Source organism: Hippopotamus amphibius, chromosome 11 (assembly GCF_030028045.1).
Source record: "Hippopotamus amphibius kiboko isolate mHipAmp2 chromosome 11, mHipAmp2.hap2, whole genome shotgun sequence".
NCBI classification, from domain to species: domain Eukaryota; kingdom Metazoa; phylum Chordata; class Mammalia; order Artiodactyla; family Hippopotamidae; genus Hippopotamus; species Hippopotamus amphibius.
Window position 1 is genome coordinate 37,947,587 of NC_080196.1, and position 11,316 is coordinate 37,958,902.

At 42.2% G+C, this 11,316-nt stretch overlaps 1 long non-coding RNA gene across 1 annotated transcript; it reads left to right on the forward strand.

The window, feature by feature from the left end:
- The first annotated feature begins 2,203 nt into the window (after positions 1 to 2,203).
- Positions 2,204 to 11,030, forward strand: LOC130832078 (uncharacterized). Its single transcript, XR_009048180.1, has 3 exons — positions 2,204 to 2,406; positions 7,555 to 7,615; positions 10,348 to 11,030. It is a non-coding gene; the product is annotated as an uncharacterized LOC130832078 (long non-coding RNA).
- The last annotated feature ends 286 nt before the right edge of the window (positions 11,031 to 11,316 follow it).

Here is an 11,316-nt window from a genome sequence, read left to right on the forward strand (position 1 = left end):
CAAGAAACTAAGGCTCTAGAAGATGGATATCTGTGAACTACTCGAAGGACTTTTATTCTTCATGACAGTCTAGGGAATCCTCTCCTGGTCTGGAATCTGACAAGGAAAATGGGTGCAGGCCCCTATGGTGGCTGGCCACAGGTTAGGAGGTGGTCCAGTAGCCCAGGGCAGTGGCGTCCTCCTACTGGTGAGATTGTGCTGGCACTCCTGGGACAGCATCACCTATGTCATCCATCATGGTTGAAGGAGTGAGGCTTCTAGAACTGGGCAGAGGCTGACTGACAGTCACAAGCTCCCTTCTAGATCCAGATCTCAAGGAAAGAAGGATTCACTCAGGAAGTAAATCGTGACTTGGGAGACAGAGTCCAGACTGACTTTGTGGGCAGGAAAGCTGTGCAGTTGTACAGAGCCTAATGCCCAGACAGGCCGCAGGCTTGCTTTAATGATCTGCTGTTGCCGTCTTGAAATTCTTAAATTGGGACTTCCTAAGTGGCGCAGTGGTTAAGAATCCACCTGCCAATGCAGGGGAAACGGGTTCAATCCCTGCTCCAGGAAGATCCCACATGCTGCAAAGCAACTAAGGCCCTGTGCCACAACTATTGAGCCCAGACGCCACAAGTACTGAAGCCCACGCGCCTGTGCTCTGCAACAGGAAAAGCCACCACAATGAGAAGCCTGTGCACCACAAAGAAGAGTAGCCCCCACTCACTGCAACTAGAGAATGCCCCTATGCAGCAACAAAGACCCAACGCAGCCAACACATACATACATACATATATACATAAATTTATTAAAAACTAATAATAATAAAAAAGAAATTCTTAAATCATTTTCTCTTTGAACTTGGGTTTTGGCTTCATGAGCACAGAATTCCAGTGGATCCATGGTGTGTAGGAGTTAAGTGGCATGAAGTAATACGAGATAAGTGGCTGCTGACAGCCTGGAGAGGCCACACTTTCCATGAGAACCAGAGCTTGCTTTGAACGCAGAAAGAAGGCAATGATGTCCTAAGAACCATGAATGACCAAGGAGCTCCATCAAACCTCTATTCACTCATGCTATGTCCCTGTATTCGCCAACCACTTGCACTGACATAGAAGGAAGGGGAAGAGTGCATAACTCAATAGTGCCTTTTCCCATCAGTCTTTCCTTACTCATAAGTAAGCCAAAGGCAGGGAGTGTTGGTAGAATGAATCAAGAAGCAAAAAGCGTGTGGTTAGTTTTGTGTGGCATTTCCATGTTCTACTAAGAACTACATACACATACATGCATAACCTGCAAGATAAAAATTGTGTAATTTTGGTGATGCTGCCTATGAGATAAATGCTCTCATATTTGCTTTTAAAATTTATTTATTTATTTATTTGTTGGCTGCATTGGGTCTTCATTGCAGTGCACAGGCTTCTCATCATGGTGGCTTCTCTTGTGGAACATGGGCTCTAGGCGTGCAGGCTTCAGTAGTTGTGGCACATGGGCTTAGTTGCTCCTCGGCATGTGGAATCTTCCCAGACCAGGGATCGAACTCATGTCCCCTGCATCGGCAGGCATATTCTTTTTTTTTTTTTTTTTTTTCCAGATTTTTAATTGAATTGAAGAGTTGAAAAAGTAGGGTGCTATTTGCTCTCTTATTCCTCTCCAGATCTACTCTTGGCTTTTCTCTTTCTTGCTGTAAAAGGTTGACCACTTTGGCTGCATCATCTGGGTTCTCTTGTCTCCTGGCTTTCAGCTGGGTTCCATCAACTAGATGAGGTGTTACTGAGATGTCAAGATTCATCCAGGACCGGAGGTTGTGGGGAGGGAAGACAGGGAGAGGGAGGAGGTAATGTCAGGAATTGTTCCCTTGCAGCTGGTATTACTTCGTGACAACTGTTCCTAATGTGGACTCATTTAATAGGAGAGGAAGCATCCAACCTGAAGTCGACCGCCAGCCACCTACACTGGAAGACAGCAGGAAGCATCCACGGACCACATATTTATTGAATGTACTCGTATCCCTCCAACTTGGACACAAGCACAACCTGAGTTGAGACTCCTCGTAATACTTACAGGGCCCTACCTTCCCTAGCACCATCCAAATAGCATAAATGCAAAGCAGAGAACCCTTCATTGCAGTCTTACTTTGCAATAACATGGACATCAGCACTGGGGTTTGTCAGACTGTTCCTAGTGGCAGGCAGATTCTTAACCACTGCACCACCAGGGAAGTCCCTATATTTGCTTTTAAAACTGCCATAGGATAATGTAAATGAACAGTTTGAATGAATTTGTAAAAAAAAAAATGAAAGGTTAAATTCATGCCAATAGTGAAAAATTTTAATTTTTCTTTGCTAAGATTGACATTAAATAACAAATAAAAAACACTATGCCAAGTCAAGTGACCCCAGAAGAAAGGAAAGAAGTATGTATGTGAGTACCTTTAATGGCATTTTTTCCCCTGCTTTTTGATCAAGGGGGCTGAATTTTCACTTTGCGCTGAACCCAGCAAATTATGTAGTCGGCCCTGGGTAGATAACACCTCCACTTCTGGCAGGTGGGCCAGAAGAGCAACTGGGCTCAGACGACCTCTCTGTAGTAAGATTTGATGAGTGTGTCTTCCTGGAGTTATGGTCACTGGTGTTTGAAGCACTGGTGTCTTGGTTTTACTTATATTAATTTCTGTTTCAAGCTGGCAGCTTGCCTCTTCTCTCCAACAAGAGCTCTTTCTCCAGCACCAGTGATGCACCTGCTATCACAGACTTTCTGATCAAAAAGAGCAATTCTGGTTTTATTACATCTTGTTCCCCCTGCCTGACCCTCATAATTCATGTGCTTAAACTCTCTGCTTATAAGCTTTCACTTCCTCTGCAACCGAGGTCCCTCGCTCTCCCTCTCCCCATTCATCCTCCTGCAGAGCCGTGCCTCTGCCTGTCCAGGTCATTAAAGACTTGGGCTTCAGCTGCAAGGCTGTGCATCCATCTTCCGGGTGCACTTTGATGGAACGCTGTGTCCAAGGGTCAGTGTCCAACTTCTTGGTGCTTCCAGCTTAGGCCTAGCTGACACCTTATCGCTCAGTTTGGATTGGAAATGGACTCTGTTTCCTAGCCATTCTTCATTTTGTCCAAGAGGCAGCTGTCGTCTGTCCTCTCTGACATTTTTATTGTCACACTGTGGTCGTCAGTCCAGTGCAATTATTCAAAACGAGAGTTTCATCTGGTTTGTGCACTGGAGATTCTTCTTGGGGCTTCCTGAAAGTTCTGATAGGATTTGATTCATTTACTAAGCTCAGTATTTGATACATTCCAATCTTCTCCTGCTCAAGCAATAATAGTTCCCTGCCAACTGAAGTCTGGAATTCTTTTTCTAGAATGTAATAGTGTACAGGCATCATCTTCTCTTTATCTAAATCATCTTTATTTAATAGGGATTTGTTCCCTCCTCTGAAAGTTTATATAAAATTAGTAGTAAAAATGTATGACCTTTCCATAGAGGTCCAGGTTTCCAATGAATTTTTCATATTCTTCTCTTTCTCAGTTCCCAAAACAGCAAGCACATTTCCTGTGCATTTGAGTTGTAAAGATACAAGTCATCTGATTGTATCTTTAAGGCCAGATACTTCCTTAGGGAGGTGTTTTTTGAGGGTAGGGAGGTCTTGATTTCTCTAAACAATAATCTTTGCTGTTTTGATGTTCAGTTCTTAATTGGATAATTTTTATTTTGGAAAATTCACAACTATAGAAAAATTGAGAGATTAGTGTACTGAACCACCTGTGTACTCCTCACTGAGATTCACTAACTGTTAACATATTGCCGTATTTTTCTTTATGCATGATATAAACTTTTTTTTTGCTCAATAATTTGGAAGCAAATCACAGATATGACACTCCATTCCTAAATATTTGAGCATGTGTCTCCTATGAATAAAAATACTTTCGTACATTAGCCATAATACCGTGCTCACATCTCATAAAATTAATAATTCCGAAATTTAAAATACAGCTTACATTAAGATCTCCTTATTTCTCCCCAAAATGAATCTGATAACTTTAAAATCATTCCCTTTAACTCTACCAAGATCATTTGAAACTACGGTGTAATCTGTTATTCAATCACTTGACATCTTCTACTCTTCATGGAAAGGAGTGTTTCTCCCCAAAGAAACTGTCAAATGCACCACTCTCAAGAAGGCAGTAAAAACACATGCTCCCAGGGCATGTTATAAAATCTAGCTTGGCTGAAGTTCCCCAGGCAGAGTGGCCAGTAGCATTTTGGCATCGCAGCTTAGGGATTCTTCATTTTCATTGCTGTCAGACATGGCTCCTTTTCTACATTTGATTCTTGGTCGTATTCTGAGTCACCAGTGCTTCCAAGCTCAAGTTCCCAGACTCTTTCCACACATAAGTCCTTTTCAGGCACTTCCATTCTAACCGTGGACTCAGTTTCTCTATCACGCAATGCTCCTCGTCTAATTTCTCATTATCTTCCATCCTGGGCGTCATTTGGGTTGTAGATGATCCTCTGGTAGTTTCTTCAGGAAGAGTTCATAGGAATGATCTTCTCTAAATTCTGCATGTCCAAAAAGGTTTGACTTTATATTTTTCAAATATGAAGCTGGGTATAACAATTTTAGATCACATTTTCTTTCTTTTTGAGGAAATTTAGGATTTGTTCCACTGTCTCCTAGCATTGAATGTTGACTTAAGTCTGAAGTCAGTAAGTCAATTATTTTGGTCTTCTTGCTTGACTGCCCCCAAGAATCTTTCTCTCTGAAGCCCAGTAATTTTGCTAGGATATGTCTTAGTGATGAGAATCCTAATTAATTTTTCCTGGAATCAGCTGTCCCTTTTTAATAACTAAATTCAAGTCTTCCTTGATTTCTGAAGTTTTAATGAATTTGTATCTTTAAATATTTGTTCAATTAATTGTTTGATTTGCTCAAAATTAAAAATTTGTGCAGTTTCCTTGGCTTTTCTTGTCTTTTATCTTTTTGGTAGTATTTTTTTGGTAGTATTTCTTGTCTTTTATTTTTTTGTATTTTTTATTGAGGTATAATTATATACAAGAAACTGCACAGGGACTTTCCTGGTGGCACGGTGGTTAAGAATCCCCCTGCCAATGCAGGGGACATGGGTTCGATCCCTGGGCTGGGAAGACCCCACAAGCCGAGGAGCAACTAAGCTCGTGAGCCACAACTGCTGAGCCCATGTGCCACAACTACTGAAGCCCGAGCACCTAGAGCCCATGCTCCTCAACAAGAGAAGCCACTGCAGTGAGAAGCCCACACACTGCAATGAAGAGTAGCCCTTGCTCACCACAGCTAGAGAAAGTCCATATACAGCAATGAAGACCCAACGCAGCCAAAAATCAATTAATTAATTAATTAAACTGCACAGATTTAAGTACATGATTTGATGGTTAAGTTTTGTTTTTTTTTTTTTTTTGATGGTTAAGTTTTAACGTATCTATACACTCGTGAAACCATTGCCACAATTATATACTGAATATATTTATCACCCTCAAAAGTCTCCCTGTACCCTTTATAATCCATCCCTATGTCCTTTCTCGCTGCTTTCCCCATTCCCATGTACCACTGGCTTTTAACTCAGTATGATTATTGAAATTCATCCACGCTGTGGCATGGGTCAGTAGAGGTGGGGAGAGCAGACATCCTTGTCTGATCTTCAGTGGGAATTTTTTCTCGAATCCTTTAGGGGGTTCTTCCTCCATCCCCCACCCCCTCCCTTGGCCTTTCTGGTAGTTTCCTCGCATGCACTTCTCATTCAGCTGAAGACTTGAGAGGGTCCTCGACACATCCCTGGAGCCCTCGCTCTGAAGCTCGTTTCTTCCTGAAAGTTTTCCCTGAAAACTCTGTACCCCTTAGCCTCTCAGGTTTTCCAGCTCCTTCTACTGAAATGAGTCCACCAGGCTCTGACTGGGTACCCCCACCCCCGCCCCGCCCTTGCCGTGATCTAAAAACCCTTTCTAAGCAGTAACCTGGGATAATTGTAGGGCTTGCACATTTATTTCCTGTCTCTCAGGGACCACTGAACATCATTGAAAGATACTCAATATTTTGAACATCTTTGCTTCAAATGCTTTGTCTGCATTTTCAGGGTTTTGTTTTGTTTTGTTGTCTTCAGACGGAGGGTAGATCTGGTCCCTGCTTTTCCATCTTGTTCAGAAGCAGAAGTCACTGTTAACTTAGAATTTTGATGAATAAACTTTGGGTGAGGAGTGTTTTTCCTTAACACTTGCAGGAGTTTCTGCAGGAAGTTAGGTCCCAAAGCAGCAGGAATTTTCCTTATCACCCAGGAATGTAAGTGTGAGTCTTTCCTTGTCTTCAGACAATCAACACAGAAGCCAAGGCCTGGTACTAAAGTAAACCTCTCCTCTTCTCACGTGCACATGGAGGGTTTCCTGCCACATGGCTTGACTGTGTGACTTTTTTTTGTTTTTAGTAAATATAACAGCAAGGTTTTATTTCTATAGCCATTGTGATGTGTTGATTATATATAACTATACACATAGCTTAGAACCACAAACATTCTAGAGCCATTGATTGTCAACATATTTATTGCATTTGATATCTCAATTTATAACTGATATATTACAGAATTAATGTTTTCCTTATACTTTATTTATTTTTACAATAAACTGCATATATTTAAAGTGTATAATTTGATATTTTTTTCTTATTAGTAATGTATATATGGCAATCCCAGTCTCCAAATTCATCCCACCCCAATGTGTGACTTCTTATACCACCCCTACTCCTTCCTCCCTCAGGACCAAACTAGATCCAGGGAAGCTCTGGTTCCTGATCTGGGCACCCAATTCTCACTCTTACAAAGATTTAGGTTTTAAAACTTACAGTGTGGGCATTCCCTAGCGGTCCAGTGGTTAGGACTCTGCGCTTTCACTGCTAGGGGCCTGGGTTTGATCCCTAGTCTGGGAACTAAGATCCCACAAGCTGCGCAGCATGGCAAAAATACAAGCAAACAAACGCTTAAGGTGTGCCCCTCATTTTGGATAAATGTACTTTGCAAACTCTCTGAGATCTGCTGCCTCTATACTCTCTCCTCTTCCCGCCCTTGCTCCTGATCGATTTCTACATCTTTTGACATCTTTCCACCTATTTAGGTTTTTTTTTAAAAGAGTTGTTAAAAATTTTTTTAATTTATTGGCTGCGTTGGGTCTTTGTTGCTGCACATGGGCTTTCTCTAGTTGCACTGAGCAGAGGCCATTCTTTGTTGCGGTGCATGGGCTTCTCACTGCAGTGGCCTCTCTTGTTGTGGAGCACAGGCTCTAGGCTCATGGGCTTCAGTAGTTGTTGTACGTGGGCTCCATACTTGTGGCTCGCGGGATCTAGAGCACAGGTTCGGTAGTTGTGGCTGATGGGCTTAGTTGCTCTGCAGCAGGTGGGATCTTCCCAGACCAGGGCTCTAACCCGTGTCCCCTGCATTGGCAGGTAGATTCTTAACCACTGCACCACCAGGGAAGTCCCTCCATCTATTTAGTTTTAACTGTCTTATAATTTTAACAAAGTTAGAGCTGAATTTCTGTTTCTTATTCTTTTAGGTAATTTCCAGGAGAAGAACAGGGAAACATGAACTTGAGACCATCATCTTCAAAGTGGAAGGTAGGGACTCTGCAGTTACTGTTGCTGTTTTGAATATAATTTCTGCATCCTCACTAAGCCTGACACAGTCTCTGATCTCTCATACTCTATAAATGTTTGAAGAATGGCTATTAAATACAGCAATTCCCCGTAACCTGGGTCTACATATTGAGGCAGGCCATGGCTTCCTTTCCACCTGGGATGCCTGGACATCCTTCCCCTATTGAGTCTGGAGCTCCCCAAGCACTGATAGAGCTGATGAAAGTCCAAGCACATGAGGCTGTCTGAAGTCTGTCTTCCAAGAGCCTGGGCTTGTGAGCTGGACAAACCTGAGCTTGAAACTCAGCTATAACATTTACTATTTGTTGGACCTTGTATTCACCAGCATTCTCCAGAGAAATAGAACCAATAGGATGGATATAGTTAGTGAGATAGATAAGTGATAGATACTAGATACAGATAGATATGGAGACAGATAAGATATAGATGCTATTTATCTAACTATATCAATTCTCTATCTATATTATCTATTATCTATCTATCTATCTATCTATCTATCTATCTATCTATCATCTATTAGGAGAGGGATTTTAAGGAGTTGGCTCATGTGATCATGAAGCCTGGCAAGTCCAAAATCTTTTGGTTTTTAAAGCTATTTATTTATTTATTTATTTATTTATTTATTTATTTATTTATTGGCTGTGTTGGGTCTTTGTTGCTGCACACAGGCTTCTCATTGCAATTGCTTCTCTTGCTGCCGAGCACGGGCTCTAGGTGTGTGGTGCGTGGGCTTAGTTGCTCCGAGGCATGTGGAATCTTCCCGGACCAGGGATTGAACCCATGTCCCCTGCATTGGCAAGCAGATTCTTAACCACTGTGCCACCAGGGAAGTCCAAGTCCAAAATCTTTAGGGCAGGCCAGCAGCTGGAAATTCAGGCAGGAACTGATGTTGCCATCTTGAGCCTGAAGGCAATCAAGAGGCAGAATCCTTCTTCCTGGTGGTGGTGGGAGGGAGGGAGGGAGAAGATAGACCTCAGTCTTTTCTCTTAGGCTTTCAGCTGATTGGATGAGGCCCAACCACATTATGCTGGGCAATCATCTTTACTCAAAGTCTGTTGATTTAAATGCTAATCACATCTAAAATATACCTTCATGGTGGCTTCTAGACTGGTGTTTGACTAAACAACTGGGCAGCAAAGCCTAGCCAAGTTGATATATAAAATTAACCAGCACAGACCTTGAGTAACATATTCAATCTCATTGAGTCTCAGTTCTCTCATCTATAAAATGGGGCTGTTATTATGCCTTTCTCAGAGGACTGTTGTGAAAATAAAACTGAATATGTAAACCACCTAACATAGCGTCTGGCAAATTGTAGGCACTTAAGTAAATGAAAGATACTCTTGTTTTGTCTAGAAGATATGCCTGATGTGGTCTTTTGGAATCTAGTCCACTCTCTTCCACGTCCTCTCACCTCCGTCTGTATTATAAGGAAGTTTCAAAAACCACTTTGCTAGGCTCCCTTGCTGCTAGAGAGTTTAGGCTGAGATAAACTCAAGAAAGATCTGGAAGGAGGAAGCAAGCAGGATTGGGCCGATGTGCCAGCAGCTGCCAGATGCCAAGCTCCAGTTATTGGTCACCAACTTCATGGGTTCACACCATGGTGACAGCCACAGCAATGACAGCAATTGCCTGACCTCTGGCCTGCAGCTATGGAGGTATGACCTTGAACCGTTAGCCTTCAGGTGACCCCGACCCCTATCCTGAAAGCATCTAATTGCTTATATTAGGTCTAATTGCTTTGGGCTTGAAACACCTAGAGTGGTTTCTGTTTCTGCCCTGAGTCCTGACTGCTGCAGAACACTTCACTGAAAGTCACTTCCTCATGCCCTCCTTTCTGCATCCTGGAGGCTCTGCAGGCCAGCACTCTACCCACCAGGTTCAAGAAGGTTCCCTGGCGCCTCCTCAGCAGGCCACATCAGAGAGAGACCAGGCCCTGTAATCAGAGCTGTCATGGTGATATAAGAAATCAGGAAAAGCATGAGCAGCAGCTAGCCCAACCCTGGGCATTTTATTAGCTGCACCGGTGCCCTTGCTTTGCTTTAAGATTTCAGTGTAGAACAGGCAGTTCCACTAACTGGAATCTTCCATTAATATGATGATCTGGCCCTGGATATCGCTCAGCCCAGGGCTGGGCATCTGTCCTCAGCAGCCAGATTTTATTGCATTGTAGTATTTATAGCTATAAACACGTGGGCATATTTAAAGAAATATCACCTTCAAACAAACAAACAAACAAAAAATACAACCAACCCACATTTCCCAAATAAGGACACAGACCACAGACCCTTCATCACTGGTAGCAAAAGGGGCCTCTTAACCTCCCCTGCCCTACTCCCCACTGCAGCTCAGTTTCAGGGGGGTGATATGAAAGAGTAATTTATAAAACAACCCCTAGCATGCTGGGTGAGGACTGCAGAGACATTGTGGGCTAGTGGGTGCTGACTTCATAAATGAGCCCAAAGTTGAGGGTTAAGAAAATAGGGTGAGACAGAGGGCCAGGGAACATGAAGACTGACAGGTTCTGAGGGCAGGAAGGGCTTACAGAGGGGAAATATTTCCTTAAGATTTTTAATAAAAAGAGCTTTTACCTTTATCAAATGCCTACTCTGTACATTCCACTTATGATCTTAGTTAATCCTCACACTCCTATGAGGTAGGATTATTAATCCCATTTTTTTTTTTTTTTTTAGGAATCCCATTTTACTTATGAAAAAACTAAGGTTTAGAGAGATGAAGAGACTTCCTCCAGGACCCCGGTGGAAGCATGATTCAAACCTCAAGTCTGAGCCCAGAGCAAGGCTTATAAATACTATGCTACACTATTGACTCTGAGGATGCTCAGGGAAAGGGATTGAGACCAGTTAGGAAAATAACAAGTTTAGGAAGTTCTCAGTTAACCAGAACAAAATAGGCTGGATGTTTTGTCTGTTTTTATCACAGGACTTATCAGAGCCTTTAACATGCTACTGTAACTGATGGAGAAATAGACCATTAAGAGATGGCCAGGGAGGAAGAAGAAAGAGTCTTGTTTTCGCACATGATTCATAGATAGATCAATATAATTTGCAATTACCTGAAAAAGTATTCTACATCCAAACCCAGACACAATACCAAGCAACTGAAATGGAAAGAAATATGTGTGGACAGCTTTTCAGTGCAGGCAAGAATAAATATGTACACACAGTGACCAGACCACACACTGGGGAGCGACGTCTTGACTAAAGTGGTTATCATTAGGTGAGTTATGCCAATGTGCTTGCAATTTGTGTTTATTTTTATTTTCTATCCTTATGATAGACACATCTGCTGTTTTTATACTGCTGCAGACAGAGCTGGCTACAAAATTTGCGGGCCCTAAAGCAAAATGAAAACGCAGGGCTCCTTGTTCAAAAAGCAGGGAAAAAAATGCTGGTAAATGTACAAAAATAGAGAGTCTTTTTCTTTCTTCTGCGGTTTCTCAACTAATCATGGTGGGTTTTATTTGCTATTTAAAGTCCTCCTAAGTAAAGAAAACTTAAGGTTTTAAATTATGAGCATGAATTTTTACCATTCTTTATATTGTGCAATGCCAGGTTTAAATGCAGTCTATGAAACCAAGAGCAGGGCTCTTCTGAGTACAGGACTCTGTGACTGTACAAGTCATGTGTCCATGAAGCCAG